Below are 20,372 nucleotides of genomic sequence, written 5' to 3'. Positions count from 1 at the left end.
GCACCTCGCTTCCAGCTTTGACAAATCATGAATTTAGAACAGGTTAGCAGGAGTGGGCAGAACCATTGTACTTGTTCCAAGTGGACACAGATCTTCACTGTATGTCCTGATATTGGGAATCCTGAGATTCATTATATTTTGCCTTATTTAACTGCTCTGTAGCCGGTACAGATTCTAATGGCTGAATCCATGTTTTGTAATATGCGGAGATACCTTTTTTATTCACTGAATCCTTTCTAAAATTTGTAATTATTTGATATTTTTATTTTTTGTACAATGGTATTCTTGAAAACCTTGGGAAAAAAACTATTTACATAAAGAAGCAAACCAGTTGCCGAATCCAGTGAAAAATTTAGAGTGGCCGCTGGTAATGGAATCTTGACTGTCCATTTCTTATGGTGGAAGAATGCCCTCTATATTAACTATCACAAGGATGTAGTAATCATTTGTTATATTTATCACACACACACACACACACACACACACACACACACACTGTGAAATATTGTGAACTTTAAACAAGGATTTAAGAGCACAACATCTAAATGTAAATATTCTGTATTTTCAAATGGCTCAATTCAATGCCATGTTAATAATGTCAGAAGGTATCATTTATTCAATTTTAATCATCGCTAGTCAGATGTCAGTTCTCGTACCTTAAGCCAGGTGTTAAATGGCTGTGTGTGCCGCAATGTTGATTTTTTTGCAGAAAACAGCATTGCAGCACTAATTTAGATGGATTTCCCCTTGCGCCTTAGGAGGGGTATGAGCATAAATCCTCTATTCAAGCTTTACTGCGTGGCCAATTTAAAAGATCCAGATCCTCCTTCCCAATGCAATTGTGAGCACGTTTAATTGACTGGCCCACAGATGTATGGATGATCTATAGTGCACCCCTACCGCCACCGATTCCCCTTGGTAGCATGTGAGGGGTGTGTAACAAAAACATCCCCTTGCATGCCTCCACTGCAGGAGAAATCATTCGATGATCACTGACCCTGGAACGATCCTCCTGCCTTCGCAAATAAGTCAGTCTGAACTGACTATTTGCATGTTCCTGGCCTAAGGCATACGTCTAATGTACTGTAAAAATCAGCCACCCGCCCCCGGCGAGCATTGTCCCGCTCTCCTATCCATGGGAAAGCCCAGTATTTTTTTTTATAGGGATGCCCTTACACTGCCCCCTACCACACTGACATGCCACTGAGAACTTTGGGTGTGTGCCATCATGTGCTGTGGGCATTATGGTGTGTGGTATAATGTGTAAGAGGCATCCCTAGTGAGCAGGGCCCTCCTACCTCCATGTCGGTTTGTATCTACCCAGTTTGTTTAATCACTGTTGTTTCCAATTGTAAAGTGCAACGGAACATGCTGCGCTATATAAGAAACTAAATAAATAATAATTTATGACAGAATATGTAATGGGCATAGCAGAGTATGCCAATGTAATCCTAGTGCAGTGTGCAATTTTTTTTTTTTATTATTTTTTTTTTGTTTCTAATGTAAATTTCTAACCTAAAATGTGCCCTCCCAATTGAAAATGTGCCCTGCCCGGTGGTCAGCACCCTGCTCTAAAAAAAAATCCTAGAGTGAACACTGATAAATGCCCAGTGTCTGCACCTTAACTGTTTGCATTCCAGACTAGAGTGCATGAATGGCAACCGATGATCAAACAGGAACCCACTTCAGAAAAAGCTGTCCCCCTAGTAGCCATTGTTTGGTGCTCATCTCGGATCTACAGATTTTATTCAGGAGAGCAGACCTCTTTCGACACTACTGTAACTAGGCATTGAGAAATACTCGATCCTGGATTTGGCTTCCCTAATAAAAATAAGAACGTTGGGCATGCAGTGCGGTTAGGCAGAATGGGCGGTGCGACTCTGCGCAGCATGACCTCTGACCATGTCATTCGGTGCAGAGCCACACAGCCGGGTATGGGAAAAGCCAGGCAGCATCTGAGCGGGTGCTCAGACATTGGCCAGCATTACAGTGCTCAGACATTGGCCAGCATTACAGTGTGCGTCTGCAGTTTAATCCAGAAAACAAGGAATTGGCCACCCTAACTGTAACTAAAAGTTCCAGGCATGTTGGGAACGATAGCACATGTTGTATCAAATAAAAAAGGATCCCCTCATAAAGGGGGTTATTCTGGTCCATTTGCACAGACCAGAACATTCACATGGGGCCAATGGTGGGTGTATGCACAGGGTCATTTCTTTGCATGTGCATACGCTGGGTGCGTGCGGCCATGGCGAATAGACTGTTTGCCTGGTGCATGCACCCAAGGCTGCGGCCAGGGGGTGGTGGCGGATAGTTGCGCCCATGGGAACACCCAACGTTTCATGGGTGTTCCCTTGTAAACACTGGGCGTTACCGTGGTAATCGACCCGTAAAGTTGGTACTGGGCAGCTGACAGTACCAGATGTCAGCTGCCCGCCCTCTTCCTCCCGAGGGTGCACACAAATCTAAGTGATCTGAGAGTCACTTAGATATGTGGGCACGTTCCACATCATTCGATGGTCGGCGACCACCAAATGCTGTGGTTGTTCGCCCACAGGCTGCAAATGAATGTTTATGTTAAAAATCCTTTCACATGCCCTGCGTGCGAACACATGCTGCGAGAGGGGGGGGGGGGGGGGGCAGATGGCAATTTCAAGGGTGCTGTCATAAGGGTCATTGGGGCAGATGTATTATAGCGGCGCTTAATGCACCGCTATAATATTTCCTGCTTCGCCTCATTAGCGAGGCGAAGCAGGAGGAGAGACCGACAAAATGTATTAACATCTTGTCCGCCGAAGCGGGGGAGCGCTAACTCCTCCCTCTGGCAATGTCCCCTCCTGCTTTCTCCTGTCCCCCGGCCGGCTGCACTGGGCATGCGCGGGATCTCGCTGCTCACGTGAGATCCCCAGCGCAGCCCAGACCTAACAGCAGGGACAGCGCTGTCCCTGCTGTTTAGATAGGGCTTCGCCAGCCTGATGCTGGTGAAGTCAAAAGCAGCAGCGATGCTGACCGTTCATACATTCGGCCTGCTATCATTTAGATAGCAGCGCCAATATGGACAGGGGCGCTATGTCCATTACCGCACACTGGCACCGTCATACATGTTTGGAGAAGCAGTATAGTGTACATAACGTGCGCTGATACCCCTTCTCCCCCATATCGTCTGTTCATACATCTGCCCCATTGTTTTCATGCTTTGAGGTGTCGTTTGAAAGCTTATGACTTTCTGATGACAACACACTAAACAGATTCCCTTAAGTGGACCCTTAAAGGCCTATAAGAGTCCATTAAATGAAACCCATTTTCACTTTACAAAACTTTTGACAAACTGAAATGAATAAGCGACTCATCGGCAGAGTGGTCTGTGAATCGGACACAGTAGATATCGCTATGAAAGCCATGTGAGACCGATCCTCTTCCAGTTTTTTATTTTTTTTTATTGTTTGCTTATTCATTACGGGGTTTTTGAAAACTTCTGTACCTGCTGCAGCAGCTTCTGCCCTGATGTGGTTTGCAAGGTTAGGTGGATAGTTGGAGAATTGGTCTGGCTGCTGCAGCAGCTTTTCCCCTGCTGTGGTTGGGAAGGGTAGGTGGAACAAGAATTGTATAAGCATAAACTTTTGCCCGACTGGTTATTATGATCTGAAATAAAATAAAGTCTTCCTTTTTAGTGTTTAGCCAGGACAAACATACGGGAAATTGGTATTTCACTACTAAAGTACTACACAATCTAAAAACGTGTTAACAAGAATGCTTCAATATCTGTAAGAAGAAAAGACCAATTGACTGCAAATGATTTATATTATACTTTGCATCAACACATTTTGGGTTAGTTACCTTTAAGATTTATGCATCTATTTTTTATTTTTCCATTTAGAGATGACATATCTATTTTCTATTCAGAATAATTTTTGGTTACTGTACAATTTCTGGCTCACAAGTTGATATTAATGAACAGCCACAAATTCAAAGCAAACCCTTTAATTGTAATTATCTTTCCATAATAAAGTTGAATATGCGGTGAACCGGAAGCAGATTGGTCAATTAGAAAGACTGTAATTAAATATAATTTGCACTTCTAAAGGAACTAGATGTTACACCCTTAGTCAGCTAGGGCTTATGATGCACTGATACATTTTTATTAGCAGCGTAATTAATATTTAATGCAAGATAAATGTTGAATGATCCTTGTATGTATCCACTACATATCTAATGTGTACACCCTGTTCACACAATGTTCTGTTTTTGTGTGTATCATTTAGCAAACAGAAATGTTATAAGGATATGTTGGAGGTATGGCCATTTTCGCATACAGTAGATGGAATTTGCATTCCATCTATTCAATCTTACATGGAAACCGCTGTTAATTTGCAGATTCGGCTTTGGAGCGGTGAATCCCGGACAAAAACATCCAGGGCTGAATACTGTTTCTGTGAATAGGAAATATTGGGAGCCATTGAATATACCCCCACTCCCCTCCATAGGATACTTTGATACTTTTACAACTGGTAGTAGAATCTGTTAAGATCCCATGTGGCCCTTGCCACAATGCTAGTTTGAACCTCCTCCTTTCAAAAAGTAACCCCACAAATCAAGCCACCCCACAATACTTATAGTGCATGAGGTGGCGGCTGTGGTTTCATAATGGTTGATCTGGCTCTGATGGTAATGGTAAATGTGACATGGTATGACGTTGAGCCCTTGCCCTTTTTAACTGGAATACTGCACCTGTTGCCCAGGACAAAGACTTCAGTTACGGAATATTAATATAACGGAAGCCATTTGATGGTGCAAATACTCATTGCACAGTTAGCATTTAGAGCTTTTGATACTGGTTTATTAGATATACAGAGGGGTATTCAATTAAGTGCTGTTTGGTTTTTTTTTTTGTTAGCTAGCCGAAAAAGCTGCAAAGCACTTGGATCAATTGTGAAAGAGATGATCCACAAAGTTTTTGCTGTGCCTGATTTGTTTTTTTTTTTGCCGAGGCGATAAATCGGCACGTGCATTGTATAGGGAATATCTAATTCGCCCTAAAAATGGCCGAAAATCTACATTTTTTTTTTTCTTTCTTTCCGTCTGGACAAAAAAATCTGCCAATAATGGACCCCATACATCAGCAATTAATTGTGACAATCCTCCGTTCTGGAGATGATTGTCACAATTAATCTTTAATGTGTGGGCTCCCCCTTTTGGCGATCCCGATCAAAAATTGATCGGGATTGCCAATCGATTTCTGAATCAGATTTTTAAACATGTTTAATAATCTGGTATTATCTGGGGTTCTTTTTTATATGTGTGGGCGTTCACATCTCGTCTTCTATTTAAATTATGAAAAGAAGTGACAGCTGAAATGACAATCGATTGAGGTGATGTATGGGCACTTTCCAGATATGAAGATGCAATCTTTTAATGGAAAAAAATCTGCTGATCACTGAAACAAATCTGTAGTGTGTGGGCAATCCAAATAGATTGTAGAAACAATTTATCTGGGGGAAAAAAAATCCCTGGATCTGAGAAGCAATTAATTGTGATCGCAGGTGTATGGGGCCCTGAACCCTTTGAATCTCTGGTCTTCACTTTTACATAAGCTTTTATGTAAGTATTAAAGTGGGACATTCTTACTTTGTGAACCCCTTTTAAACACTGCTTTGTACATAATGTACTAAATAGTAAATATAGACACTGGGGGCAATTCAATTGTTTTTGCACCGATTCCACATTACTTTAAATGAGGCGAAACTGGGTTGTGTGGCAATTGCTTTCTGTGCGTGTCTCCCTTGAACAAGCCTAAGCTATTGGCACTCTGCCCAAAAGCTGCACAGTTCTGCTAGTCACTTCAGGAGGGTGCAAGAACATATGGGTACCTGCGCCACTCTTTTTATTGTTAATTGTGATCACACAGACGGCAGGCTCGGGGATGTTTCATGGCGGCTCGGGAGGACTCGGGTGCCTGAACTCTCCCTAGTCTCCCCGAGCCTGCCGCCTGTCAATCACTAAAACGAATGGCGGAGGGGGCAGGGGAGCTCAGGTGGTTAAGCTGGGCCCTCCATATTCTTTAACAGTCTCTGCTCTCCTCTTTTTGGAACATGGCTGTAGAAATTCCCTAGAACTCCGCCCTAAGCATATGGGCCCATACACATTATGCAATATTGTACATGATTGTAATGATTTAGTTCAGTGCAATATTGTATAATGTGTAGACATGATATGTCATAAGATGTGCACTCCCATGGGCCAGATGTATCAAGCTTCGAAAAGTGATAAAATGGAAAGTGATAAACAACCAGCCAATCACCTAAATACAATATTACAGGCTGGGTTTGAAAACTGACAGGTAGGAGCTGATGGGCTGGTTGTTGATCACTCTCCATTTTATCACTTTTTGAAGCTTGATACATCTGGCCCTTTGAGTGATGCTCTGCACATGTTGTATATTGTGAGGTGTGTGACATAAAATATCACCTGTCCGGAAGATCAAGGGAAATCGCATACAATATCTTCTTGTATACCATCATTCGAATATGTACGTTGCCTTAAAGAGGTTAGGTACTGATGTTTGGCAGACTCATAGTCATTGTTTCAGTTCATCTACCATCGGCATGCCAGATGATGATGATGCATTATTCATCATTCCATAGAAACTATTTCCACTGCTCCAGAGTGCTATGTTGGTGTGGTTTACACCACGCCAGCTGACTCCTGGCATTGTGAATGGTGACCTGCAGCTGCTTAACCATGGAAACTTAATCCGCGAAGATCCCAATGAAAAAAATATTTTGCTGACTTTGCTTCCAGAGATATTTACAACTCTGTAGTGAGTGTTGCAAGTGAAGACAGAATATGTTCGCACGCTTCAGTCCTTAACTGTCACGCTCTGATGTTGTGTGGTGTACTGCTTGACAGCTTATCTGTTGTTTCTCCTAGTCATTTCCACTTCACAATTTGGGCAGAAATCTGATTAAAGAGCTTGCATAGAAACCTAGAATATGATGGCAGATAAGAACTTGGCCCATGTAGTCTGCCCTTTTTTAATTTTAACCTTTTGTTAAACTCAACCCTATTCAATGCTTAGTTCTTTGTAAGGATATCCTACCACCTCTTATGTTAAGTAATGTTCCCTAACATATCCCCTTAAACCTAAATCTGTTTATTTTAAGCTCATATCCTTGTGTTCTAATACTTCTCCTTTAAAGATTTCTCCTTCCTTTACCTTATTAAAACCCTTGCTACATTTAAAAGTTTTTAGATCATGTCCTTCCTTTTCTAAGTGATCGGATTAGATCACTCAGTAAAGGCGCATGGAACGCTCCAGGTGTATGCCCTGCAGCAATGCCGATGCGAGGCCCTGCATGTCTGTATTTGCGGCTGGGGAAGCCTGTGCTTACACTGGCTTTCCCTAGATCGTGGGGCTTTGCCTATTATAATAGGCAAAACCCCATTTGGCACAAAATGCTCTTCACACAGCCTCGCAGTGTGCTGAGCTGGTGTCCCGCTGTGTGCTGAGCGTTCATGCTGCAGCACATCACTCAGCACAAAAAGCGAGGTCGCCCCGTGTGTGTGGGGCTCTACTGGTTAGATATCTTGTATTGTGTCAGTCCACAGTGCTGCCTTTGTTTGTTTCTCCTCTTAAATGACAAACCATTATCCATGAAAAAGTTACCAAGGAGAAAACGTTATTTTTATAGTTACATGTTAATTTATGGAGTCTGCTGTGGATAACCCAGAGATGATGATGGAGTACGGTGTGCAGCTTGGAGTTGGTGTTGGATCCTATTGTGTCCTCCATTCCTCAAAACACTTATAGCAGCTTGCTAGTGTAATTTTTGAGGCATGTATGGCCGTTCATAAATCCACACAGGCTCCGCATCAGCCTCTGACTGATGAGGGTAACATGGCTTTTTCCCATTTTGCATGGTCTCATTTCAACCACAAATGGCCTAAAATGCCAGATCAGCGAATGTCTCCTAACACATATTCCAGTGTCCATGGAAGGAGGTGACTACTTCTCCAAATGCTGTGTTCCCTAACATTGGAACTGCTCCAGTTGCTCTATACCAGTGGTTCTAAACCCTGGTCCTCAAGTACCCCAAACAGTGCACATTTTCCAGGTCTCCACACAGAATCACAGGCAAAATAATTAGCTCCACCTGTGGATCTTTTACAATGTGACTGAATAATGTAATGATGAGTGCACCTGCTGGGTGACCTGGAAAATGTGCACTGTTGGGGGTACTTGAGGACCAGGGTTGGGAACCACTGCTCTATACCCTACCCCGGCTGCTATCTACATTCCGTTGCCAATCTCTACCCCAATTACTAGCTGCTCATGGCACTTCCCAGTCTGCTGCCTGCTCCCAGAAGTTCCCCAACAGCTTCCTATTTAAATGAGTAGCTCTACCTTAACTGCTACCTGTCCTTAGCACTGCCCAAGCTGCCACCTTTTCCCACCTCCAGCACGGTCTCAACTGCAGCCTGGTCTTTTGTGATGAGATCTAGAAACAACGGCATACTGTAGGACCTCATGTCTTTTAAAGTGAGTGATCCCTGGGACTCAAATTGTGTTGCTGAACACGATCTCAAAGCAATAACAAGCACATTGTGAATGCAGCTACCTGTTTGTAGAATAGGCAGCAACTGAATCTAGCAGGAAGAAGTTTTTCCTGCTTACAATGGGCATTGCCACAGCTAATTAGCATATAAAATGCAATTAATGATGTAGGCAGTTCAAAAAAGTAAAACTGGTATTATTACCTTATTAGATTCCCACAAAGGATGGGGAAGAAACGTAGATATATTTCTGTGTTAGAAAGGTGGCAAATAAGTGTACTATTGATAATTACTGAACTCTTCAAAAATACTAATTAGTAATTACTAATAATGTTTAACTAATGAGATTGCATTTCTATATGCTTTATTTTATGCACCTGTTTAGTGTTCACTCTAGGATTTTTTTAGGGCAGGTACTGCCACAGAAGAGGGCACATGTCCATAGAAAGGTGTGTGGGTTCATGGCATGCCCCCCTTTAAGCCGCACATGGTAATGTTTATTACACATTAAGCCGCACACCATAATGCACATTACAAATTAAACCACACACCGTAATGGACATTACAAATTATGCTGCATACTGCAATGCCTCTTACATTTATGCTGCAACTGTGATGCCATTACACAATATGCTGCGCACGGTGATGCCCATTACACAATATGCTGCACACTGTGATGCCCATTACATAGCATTGTTGCATGTAATGCCGCCAGTACTCCTGTTTATAAACTTAATGCCACCAGTAGTGCACCTTAAACAATGCCCCTAAAAGTATCAATTACATTTTGTTTCCAGTACAGTCAGGCCAGCAACCTCTGCCTTCACTGCTGCTGTGGTGAGTGGAGGAAAGCGGAGAGATGAGCTCGATAGGGAGGAAGGAGAGGTAGTCTCCCAGCTTTCCTGCTACACACTGCTGCCAGCAGTGGGGGTCTGTTGCCAGAGGGATGGGGTTGGAGCAGAGGATATTGGAGACAGCTTCTGCTCCCAGCTGGGAGGTCTATGCATCCCAGTGCTTCTGCTGGCTTGGGTGGGATGGGGAGGAGAGGCATCTTCCTTCTTGGAGGGAGCCATGGCTGTACGCACAGGGCAGCAACAAATCATGGCCTGGAACAGCCGCTCCCACAGGTCAGATCCTCCCCAGCCGATGCAGTCCCTGTATGGGGATGAGGTGAAGGGGGGGGGGGGGGGGCGGTGCAGTGTACTCACCTAGGGCACAAAAAGAGCGGACCGCCTCTGTTGGGGGCAGGCCCGGCATCTGTGGAGATGCTGGGCTTCCTTCCCCCAAGCTCTCCCTTGCATTGACACCGCACACGGCGGAAGGGGATGTACAGGCCTGGGCGGGGTGTTTTTGAAGGGCATTGCTAAAAGGGCCTAGCAGGAACACTACCTGTTAACGATTTGGTAGATCTAAATCAGGCAAATGCTAATTGGAAGTGGTTTGTATAGACTTTGGCTCATGTAGCACATATGCTTCAAATATTTGTTTCAGTGAGTCACACATAAATATATATTTTATAGCACACTTGCCTTCAATCTCTAGTCCACTGATGTATTAAGAGGCTCCTCAATGACTCATTGTATATATTCCTGCCTATGTGCCTGTATTTTTAGAATATATATATATATATATATATATATATATATATATATATATATATATATATATATATATATATATATAAAAATTTCTAGCTGTTACCTGTGTGTTTTGCATGAGTGCTCCTAAATATAAAATATTGTCTTTTACTAATAGTTTGTGGCATTTAAAAAATCCAAAACACCAGGCTTCAGCTAAATTGTTCTTTTGTATGATCATAGTGCGTCCATTATTCCGCTAATACTCTATACAGGTTTAGGGGGTATTGAATTAGGTGCACTTTTTGGGACAAGCAAAAAATCTTCACTTTTTGACTATTTGAGGTAAAATTTACATTTGCTGATTTAAAGTGCAGATTTTTCAACTGTCTAATTATTCGCCGAGCCATGTGTTTTTAGTTGAAACTGCATGTGGTTGCAACAATATTTTTTTATTTTTTTTTGTCCTTTTCGCCAATGAAGTTTTGACTTTTGAGAAAAAGCCCACTGCCGGAAAATTATTTAAAAAAAAAAAAAAGCTGCAACTACATACCTGTGTTTTTAAGCTTGGATTGCTCAGCACACATCACAGCACACAGTGCAATGCACCCATGATGTATGCTGAGATATCTATGGGAGCCAGTGTTCTGGTTTACTAAATGCTGTGGTTTGATGTGGTTTAATAAATGCTGCCTATTAAGGATTGATAATGAATTCATATGATCTACATATAAGGGATGCGGTCATTTGGTCTACAGCATGATGGTAGACCGTCATTAGGTCGACATGGGTATAGGTCGACATAAGAAAAGGTCGACATGGTTCTAGGTCGGCAGGTTATTAGTTCGACAGTGTCTAGGTTGACAGTCAAAAGGTCGACATGGGGTTTTTCACTGTTTTTTGAGCCAACAGGCTGTATTTCATGCCCTACCATCCACTAGGGCGTGGTGGGAGAATAAAAGTGTGCCGAGCGTAGCGACGCACCGTGCCGACGCATTGCGAGCGTAGCTGTGTTCGTCGACTGTGTTGACATTCAGGTAAAAAAACAGTGAAAAACCCCATGTCGACCTAGACATTGTCGAACTAATGACCTTTCGACCATCATGCTGTAGACCAAATGATCCCAACCCATATACAAATGGTTTAAAAAAAAATTATCCATCTCCATAAAACTTCCATAGCCGGTAAAGAAAACCATAAATTATTGCTGTGGTGCTCGGAATATACAGCAGCATAAGCACAAAGTGCTTCTCCTTCTGTGGTTTTGAGGAGCCCCATTAAACACTTCAGTAGGGAATGCCAAAGGCACTGTATGTCAAGATGAGGACTTTTTTTTTTTTTTTGTATGTGCGTATATATTTATATATTTACAGTTTCTTATGTAGTGCAGCATATACCATTGCGCTTTACAATTGGAAACAGTGATTAAACAAACTGAGTAGATACAAACCGACATGGACGTAGAAGGGCCTTTAAACCGCACCAAAATATTGACAAGACCCTTATGTGGAAAAATGAAAATTTTAAGTCTGCTGTATAACAGAGCACACACTTTAATAATCTTACAAATAACCTGGAACAAATGTCAAATTCTTGTCGTTTTTAAATATTCTTTCATTGTTAATATTGCTCTGATGGGTGCCCACAAAACCATTGACTTGTATTGCACTACCCAAGGAGCTTATCGTGTAATTACCAGTTTTCCCAACTCCCCGTTTATTATACCGCTTTGACAGTAGCGGCCCAATAACCCGACAATTACATGGCATTTGAAGCGCCATCTTATTTGGCCGTGCAGGAGAGCAAATCTCCAGGTCTAAAATTTAGACCTGGTATTTGCTCTATTACACAGGGTTTTTGCCTGTGTGAAAGGGTCAACCCAGATCTTAAACTCCGGGACTCGGACCCTGGTCATTTACATGGTCAGAAACCCAGAGTTTAAGATCCAGAATGACCCTTTCACACAGAAAAAGGACCAGTGGATTTAATGAAATTCCCAGGTTGAACTGCTTCACCCAGGAATTTCATTTTCTGTGTGAAAGGTGTATTAGTGTGTATGCAGTGCATTCACCAGAGTTTAGTCTGGACTCGAGATGGTCCTAGGCAAATATTATGATTTTCAATTGTCATCATGACTAGACTACTTCTGTTGGTTGCCAGAATAAGAAATATGGTAATCTATTTAGATGTAAAATATTACACATTATTCAATGAGCCATGCTTTTTTTTTTTTTTTTTTGCTTCTCCGTGCTCCACAACCCTTAGTACTTTACAGGTAGTGTATAGTACATAGATCCTGAACATTTGAATAAAAACTAACCCTGTTCTTTATTTGTAGTTGCTCATTGGCACCAATTGTCTCCTATTTCTATTATATGTTTCTTTTCCATCTACATAACCAATTATGCCTGAACATTCTGAACTTCTTCCTTTTAAAGTATTGTAGAGTACTTTTAATGCTCCAGCTGTGTATTCTGCAATTAAAACACACAAGGAGAAGCAACTGTAATGCAATTTAAAAAAGTTTGTGCTGCAGCTTTAACAATTTATATACCATAAAGTTGTGAGTAGTTGTACGTGATTCAATTGATTAATAGTTTAACTAAATAGAATAGAAATCCTCACACCAGCGCTTAAATGAGATAAAGATACCGTACGCCCCTTAATAGGGTACAAAGCTCCTCTTCTCCAATATGGATAGCATAAATGGGGGGAAAACACTCCAAATTCAGGATTTCACTTGTATCTCCATATACCACTCACTTCAATGTGTGGGCATGGTGAACTCGAGAAAAGGAGAAAAGATATATAGTGCAACACCATTTAATGTTCTGAGTGTAGAAATGGACGCATTTTGGTGGAATCTGCCTCTATATTGACGTAATCAGCTGCATATTCGACAATTAGTGTCCGTTTCTAACCATTCAGATTCGACTTGAATAAAAAATCAGAATCTGAAAGCCTTCAATGCTGTGGGAAATGTCAGCATTGAGTAGGCGAATACCGTTATCTCCAGCTTCTGAAACAGTGGCACTGATTGGATAACCCCCTAATATCACAGAATGGAAACTGGATAGTCATCTATTGCTATAAGAGTTATATATTTGTTATAATTTAATTTGCTTGCATAGGTAAACATGTGTTAGTTACAGGCTCGTTGCCTTACAGATGGCAACTGAACTGTGTTCTATTGTATTTAAGTGTAGCCTTCTTACACACCCATGTGTAGCCTTATTACACCCAAACCTCCCCCCCCCCCACACACACACACACACACTATTCTATTATTATTTTCACATTGTAAGTATGAGTTTTCCTGACTGACTCAAGGGGAGGGAACCACTTGTTGTTGTGTAATAGAGATATGTTGTAAGTAATGTATCTGCTGAAGGTTTGTAATTTGTGAGGTTGTAGAATATTTCTCATGCTAGGGTGTAAATGCCACAAGTTTGTGCATGTAGAATCATTTGGCAGACTTAAGGTGCATACACACTGGGATTTATTTTTTTGCCACTCTGAACAGCTTTTCATAGCAGAATGCTATATTCTATTTAAATCAAAAGATGAATATTGCAGTCCACAAAAAAATGTGAGGTTTTTAACTCTCCTCATGTTTATTGTGATTTTTTTTTTTTATTCTTCCTTTTGCACAGGTTATTTCAGTAATATCAGACCTTTTCAAGCCCAAACATAGCAACCAATCAGATTCTACTTATCATTTATAAAACAACTTCTAGAATCTGGTTGCAATGGGGGTGTATGGGTCCCTGTTTTTGTCCCGAATGTTGACATGGACACCGTCCGAGTTACTGCTGTGCCCGCCATACTTCGGCACGGTGCCTAGCTGTGCTTGGCACACTATTTAATTCTCCCACCACGCCGTAGTGGATGGTAGGGCATAACATACCGCGTATTGGCACGTCAGCTCAAAAAAAGGTGAAAAACTCATTTGAACCTTTTGACTGTCGAAATTCTCATTGTCGAACTAATGCTTGTGTTGACCTTCCAACCCCGTCAACCTTAGCCATGTCAACCTATTTCATCAGTCAACCTAAGCCATGTCGACCTTCAGTGGTTGACCCAATGCATGTTGACCTAATAGGGTCAACCTAATGACTGTTTTTCGCTATGGGCAACCTCTCCCGTCTAAAAACTCCCACTTGAGTAGACTTACCTACCCCATAGGGTGCACAGAGGCAAGAAAGAGACCAGACCAGCAAACCTTGAAGAAGGGGCGAAAAACGCACAAAGTACTAAATACCAACAAAGCGGATTGGAGTGGATTATGCCAACGCTGTAGTAATGTAAGTTTAAAGCAATGTAACCCTGTCGACAATATAACATCCGGTTAAGACATGACCCAAGACTTTAGTGTCTAGGAACCTGAGAAGGAAAAAATGGGGTTACTGACATCAATCGCTAAGCAAAACACATCTTGTCCCCAAGGTTAAGCAAAAAAGCAATTTACACTGTTTTATGTTAACTGTTTGCAGTTACTAAGCAATGTACTAATAAAAGTAAACAACTGGAAATGAGGTTAACTAGGGTAGCAATAAACATATTCACCATAAAACTGGCAGTGATGGTTATTGGAGGCACTGGGACTGCACAGAAATGAAAGCTCTGTATTTCGCTTAACATAAATATTTTTAATATCTCTAGCTTGATCGGGGTGGTTAAAATGCTTTGATTTACTTCAGGTTTTGGAAATGAGGATCCAGACCCAGTATCTGTATAAAGCTGGGTACACAATAGACCAGCGGTTCTCAAGCTGTGGGTACTGACCCCAAAGTGTGTCTTGACCATCTCTGCATGATCATGACTCAATGTTGTTGACAATCAGGCTAATGACTCCTTATCTCTGCTATTCAAGGAGCCTGAACAATTAGTTGACTTGTCTTATATCAGACTCTCACATCACTGGCTTAGAGATCCGAGTAGCCTTCAGGTAGCTCCGCCTCCACTCCAGTCCCTTCCAGCACTGCCACCGCTGCACTTCTTAATCCCTCGTAGTGTTCATTCTAGCACCCGCCATCTTTGAAAATCCATGCAGTTCCTCTTCCCTTCCTGGGGTGTCACTGTCTGCTGTGTTGTTTCTAGCACAGGTCTGGTTTGCATATCAGTGCTGATATATAGACCACACTGGACTAGAAGCACTACAGTAGACGGCAACACCCAGGCGGGCAAGGAGAACTGCATGGGTTTTCAAAGATGGCGCGTGCTAGAATGAACGCTATCTCGTATGCATCCAGATATCACAGGGCCACATGCCTGACCGCAAGAAACTAAGCGATCATGTTAGCTATCTACTTCAGTTTTGTACCTCTGCAATGCTGTGGTGCCCATTCTCCAGTTCCTTGCTGGCGTCCTGTAATCATTTTAATTGTCAATGGCAATGGTCAGGGAATAGGGTAAATTACCCCTAATGTGGAAAAAATTTAATTCCTGGGTGTTAATGGACAGTCCACTATGAATCTATATGCATGTCTGGCTGTGTCTAAGCAGCGGATCCATCCATTACCCCCAGGAATGTAATTTCATTGCATATAGGATCTGTATATGGATTCTATATGCATGCTCAGTTGTGTGTTACACAGTACTGTAGTGTACATGGACCTGACTCAGTGCGTCAGGCCCTTGTCTATAACCGCCTTCCCTGCATGATGCCACGGGCCTCGCCTCAGTCTGCCCGCTTCCTCAGTGGCGTCATTTAGTTGCTGTGCCATCTCGTCAGCGCGCAGTTTGTACTGCTGCTGTGTCGCTGAGTTTCTTTGCCTTGTTTTTAGGCTCCTCTGAAGGTATACCCATCTCTAGTCTAGGGAAAAAAAAAAACAGAAGGTCACTATATCATCTTGAAATACTGACGCTAATAGTTGCTTGGATGATGTGACATTATCAATGGCTATACCACACACAGCCTGGTAGCCATTAATGATGATCACGATTACCATGTATGGCTGTGTTTCAAATTTTGTCCCACACACAGCCATACATAATAATCATCATCCTCATCAATGGCTACCAGACTATGAGGCAGATGTATTAAGCCTTAACAAGAGATAGATGCAAGGGTGATAAAGAGAGATAACCGTCCAGCCAGTCACCTGCTTACTGACTTTTTTCAAACACAGCCTGTAACATGGTAGTTAGCAGGTGATTGGCTGGATGTTTATCTCTCTATCACCCCTGCATTTATCTCTTATTAAAGCTTAATACATCTGCCCCTATCTACCATACTAGCAGGAAATATCATCAATTTCTGGGGTTCAGTGTGTATTACAATTATATGCTTTATATGTTTTCCTTCCTTTCAAATCAAGGGGGTAACGTCAGCGTATCTAAATATATTTTGGGGTAGAAAAGTTCCCTGACCCCAATTTTATATGGGGTGCCAGAGCATAATAGTTTGAGGACTCTGCACTAAACATGTCATCCAATCTGACGGACTGGGCCCACACATGGGGCACATCATCTTGTGTCTGCCTACTTTGTCACTACTATGATGCACACTCCTGTGTTTCGTCAGCGATACCCCTAGTCGGCCTTGGAGGGTTGCCTCGAGTGCTCACTTGCTACCAACATGGGCAAGTCTGTAAGTACTTGTCGATGCCTGGTCCCGTCGGCGGCGATGTTGCACTGGCAATCTTTTTGTTTTGTGTCGAACATTTGTCAGTGTAGACAGTGAATGTTGACATTTTATCAATGTTGTTCTAGAACCGATCATCTGGATATGATAAATTCAGCCTTTACAAAGGAGGGCTTGATGTGCACAGCCTGTAATTGTGCTAATCTAGCTTTAGTCTGTGGGCCTCACTGTATCATACCCAAATAGCAAATAGCTTGTCATCTAAGGTAATTACATTTTTCACAGAAATGGTATGAAGTATGGGCAGTAGCGGAACTCCTGAATGAACTTTCCTCCAAATGGCATAGGGAAGGTGCCGAGGGGGGTGACGAGAAAAAGGCATACTTTGTTACGCAGCTCATACATGTGTAGGTGTGTATATATGTACACACACATATATTTGTGTGTGGGTGTATATGTGGAGTGTTCTAGGCACCAGTGGCCACCGGACAGACCAAATTACTCTTTTGCATGCTGCAAGTCCATTATGTTGCCAGCCTGTTAATTAGTCTAAAGGGGTGCACCTTGCTAGCAGCGCCAAGCAATCACAAATTTGGATTGGATGCTCTCTGGACCTGGCAGTCGGTAATTGCCTGTTAAAGACTCCACCCATTGTGCATTGGGCAGGCTTGTTGCTGCATTTCCGGTGTAACAACATCTATTACTGGAGACACTGTCCTTCAGCAAATACATACTGTAGCCTGGTAGAACAGGCCTAGCAGATGAATAAACAGGTGTACTCAAAAGTACCCGTCACCAAAGACTCTAAAGTTTAATTTACTGCCCTGGAATGCAACCACCTTCTTCCATGCTTCCTAGCACAGCTACAGTCAGTCCCTGGTACTAGTCACATTCCGGCCTAATCGCTGGCCGCTAGTCTTCATCAGTGCCCAAATGACCGGCTGGATAGGAGTTTTAAACTCTTCCTGTGTTCTGGTGATGATTCCCAGCTGACTCTGGGCAACTTGTCCCCCTTTAAATCGCACTTCTAACCTGGCTTTATGCGAAGTTGCTGCCTGGTTGACCCGGGTCAAAGTTCGGTGTGAAAACACCAAAGCTAATAACCCGGTTTTTCCCTTTTCTTATAACCCGGGCGAGCTGAGGGGTTGGTCGACCTGGGTTATAAGAAGGATTAATCCCGTGTCGCCATGTGTATAATGGTTGAGCTGGATTTAGTGTAAAAGTGCCGGAGCCTGGTTTAAGGTTGGAAGACCCAGATTTAGGAAACAAACTTTGCTGCTGCAAACTGCACAGGTTTTGCTTTCCTCTCCCTTGGAGGCAGTTGATCCCACAGGGCAATTCAGATGAGACTACCTCCTTCACCCTATTAAATAAATATACGTGTGTGTGTGTGTGTGTGTGTGTGTGTGGCAGGGCACTGCCTGCTAGAACAACCTAGCATGAACGCTAATTTATTCAGTCTCACACATATTTGTACTTGAACAAGTGTTTCTTTCTGCATACAGGTAGATGTCTGAAACACGGTAAATGGCCACTTCTTTCATTGTACGTGTCAGCCCTGTTCTATAATCGCACTCCTAAATTCCTTTCATTACTTTATTTTATGACTCTATCTCTGCCTCTTTAATTGTACATGTTTGGAATTGATTTGACCTTCCAAGTGTAGATCATACACACTTTGTACTGGGCTGTTTGCTAACCTAGCACATTCCTTAGTTAATTGAATCTGGCTTTTACCTTTTCATACATAAATGACAGTGTTCTCATACACCTAGCCTTAATACTCCATGCTGCATGAGGCGTGTACCATCTTTTTGATGTGAATGCCCCAATAATGTATTTTGTTAATAGTATTACTGATTTATTTTAGCTCATGCCAAGAATTGCTGAAAATGGTACTCACTTTTTTTTATGTTCTCTCTTTGGACTGATGTCACAGCTCCTACACCCCTTTAAGACTGCAGCTTAGACCAGAGTTATTTTGGGGTTCACCCTTTTCCACACTGAACCTTTGTCAGCCATTAAAAACAATGTAGTCGTCCAATGTGGATTTCGGAGACTCATGTGTCGGCACTGCTGATCAGCCAAGCTGCTCCATTTTAGCATGAACCCGGGATAAAAACCCAGGGCGGACCTGGGAATAACCCTTGTAGCAACCAGGCCCCAGCAGTTGAACCATGAATCGGTTTGCCTGGGCAAATTCCTTAAGGCCCAAACACACTGGGCGACTTTGAGCTGAATGTCGCTCAAAACAGCAGGTTTGAGCGGCTTTCAGCTCAAAGCTGCCCAGTGTGTATGACCTGGCGGTGAGCACTGCTGCGCGCTCCCGCAACATCGCCGGGAAAGCTGGTTATACCAGCAGATGCGTGCCTTTCAGGACGGCTTTGCGTAGCGTTTCACTATGCAACGCCGTCCTCCCCACCCCCCCTCCGTCGGCGCCGAGCAGGGGGAAAGTCGCTCAGTGTGTATGGACTTTAAGTCTTAAAAGGATCATATTGGGGTTTATTCAGTGCCGTGGACGAGCAGCGACAATGAGAAGGGCTTCCTGCTCGCTGTCACCAGTCACCCTATCAGTATTCAACGCACCCCCCTCATACGCCAATTCCCCCTCGCTTTGTTTTTTGAGCAAGGGGGAATTGGCGTATGCGGCTCCAGAAGCAGTGAGACTCGCGGCTAAAAACAGCGAGTTTTCTGCATTGGCCGCAGGACTCGCTGTTTTGGGGAATTCTCGCCGTCACAGCTGTGTTGGCGAGGATTTCCCCAGAACATTGAATAGGGCGAGGGGGTTAAACAGTGAGGATCGCTGGTTTTCTGCAATCCTCGCTGTTTAACCCCCTCGCCGGCCGTATTGAATACTACCCATTGAGTGTTTGAGCAATGCACACTGCAAAACCTTGGTTCTAGCTTATGTTAGCAAACCCAAGTGACAAACACACTGGCACAAAGGTCAGCAGCTCATACGCTCATTCCTTGAACCTCTAACCAGATTTGTTTACATTGCGGTACTGCAAATTTGTCACCCAGCTGCATTTAGTGCCAGGCATGTTGGCTTTTTTTTTTTTTTTTGAATCATTTATTTTTTATTGAGTTTTCAAAGATACATATACTATATATGTAATAAACATTCAAACAAATAAGAAAAATAAAATATAACAAAGAAAAATTAAACATTACATGTGTGTTGCATCATTCAAGAAGTGTTATACTATAGTTCCATAAATGTCTTTACAGTCTAGGATTAGGTAGAGTAAGAGGTGAGTTCATGGGGGCACGCGGGCGGGTCCTGGACACAGACATTAGACTATTCTTTTTAGACATACGGACAGTTCTAGTGAATTACGTGCAGGGGGTCTTGTAAGTACAGTGCAGAGGTCTGCCACAGGCTCCAAACTTTGCTAAATTTCCCCAGACAGTTCTGTTTAGTGTACATAAATCGCTCATGTGATACAGTGGTATTAACAAGCGCAACCCACATATTGGAGGATGGAGGAGCAGGGCTCCATGTTGGCCTTTTAAATTATTTTTAGTACTTCTTTTATTATAGTTTAGCCAGTTTCCTTTTTCCAAATGCCTCAGAATCCTGTTACTGCTACTAATATCAGACTATGGAAGTGGTTTATCTGTTGGAACTTGTGGATACATATTTCAAGCTGTAGATC

General features: G+C 42.6%; 1 protein-coding gene across 3 annotated transcripts in view; it reads left to right on the top strand.

Annotated features, from left to right (window-relative positions):
- STRN (striatin) overlaps nt 1–20,372 on the top strand; it is a 96,216-nt gene that overhangs the window by 10,623 nt on the left and 65,221 nt on the right. The window lies entirely within an intron of this gene.

The sequence above is a fragment of the Crinia signifera genome, chromosome 3, assembly GCF_055691185.1.
Source record: "Crinia signifera chromosome 3, ASM5569118v1, whole genome shotgun sequence".
Taxonomy (NCBI): domain Eukaryota; kingdom Metazoa; phylum Chordata; class Amphibia; order Anura; family Myobatrachidae; genus Crinia; species Crinia signifera.
The sequence above is the reverse complement of the archived record's forward strand: the minus strand, read 5'-3'. Positions and strand labels throughout refer to the sequence as shown.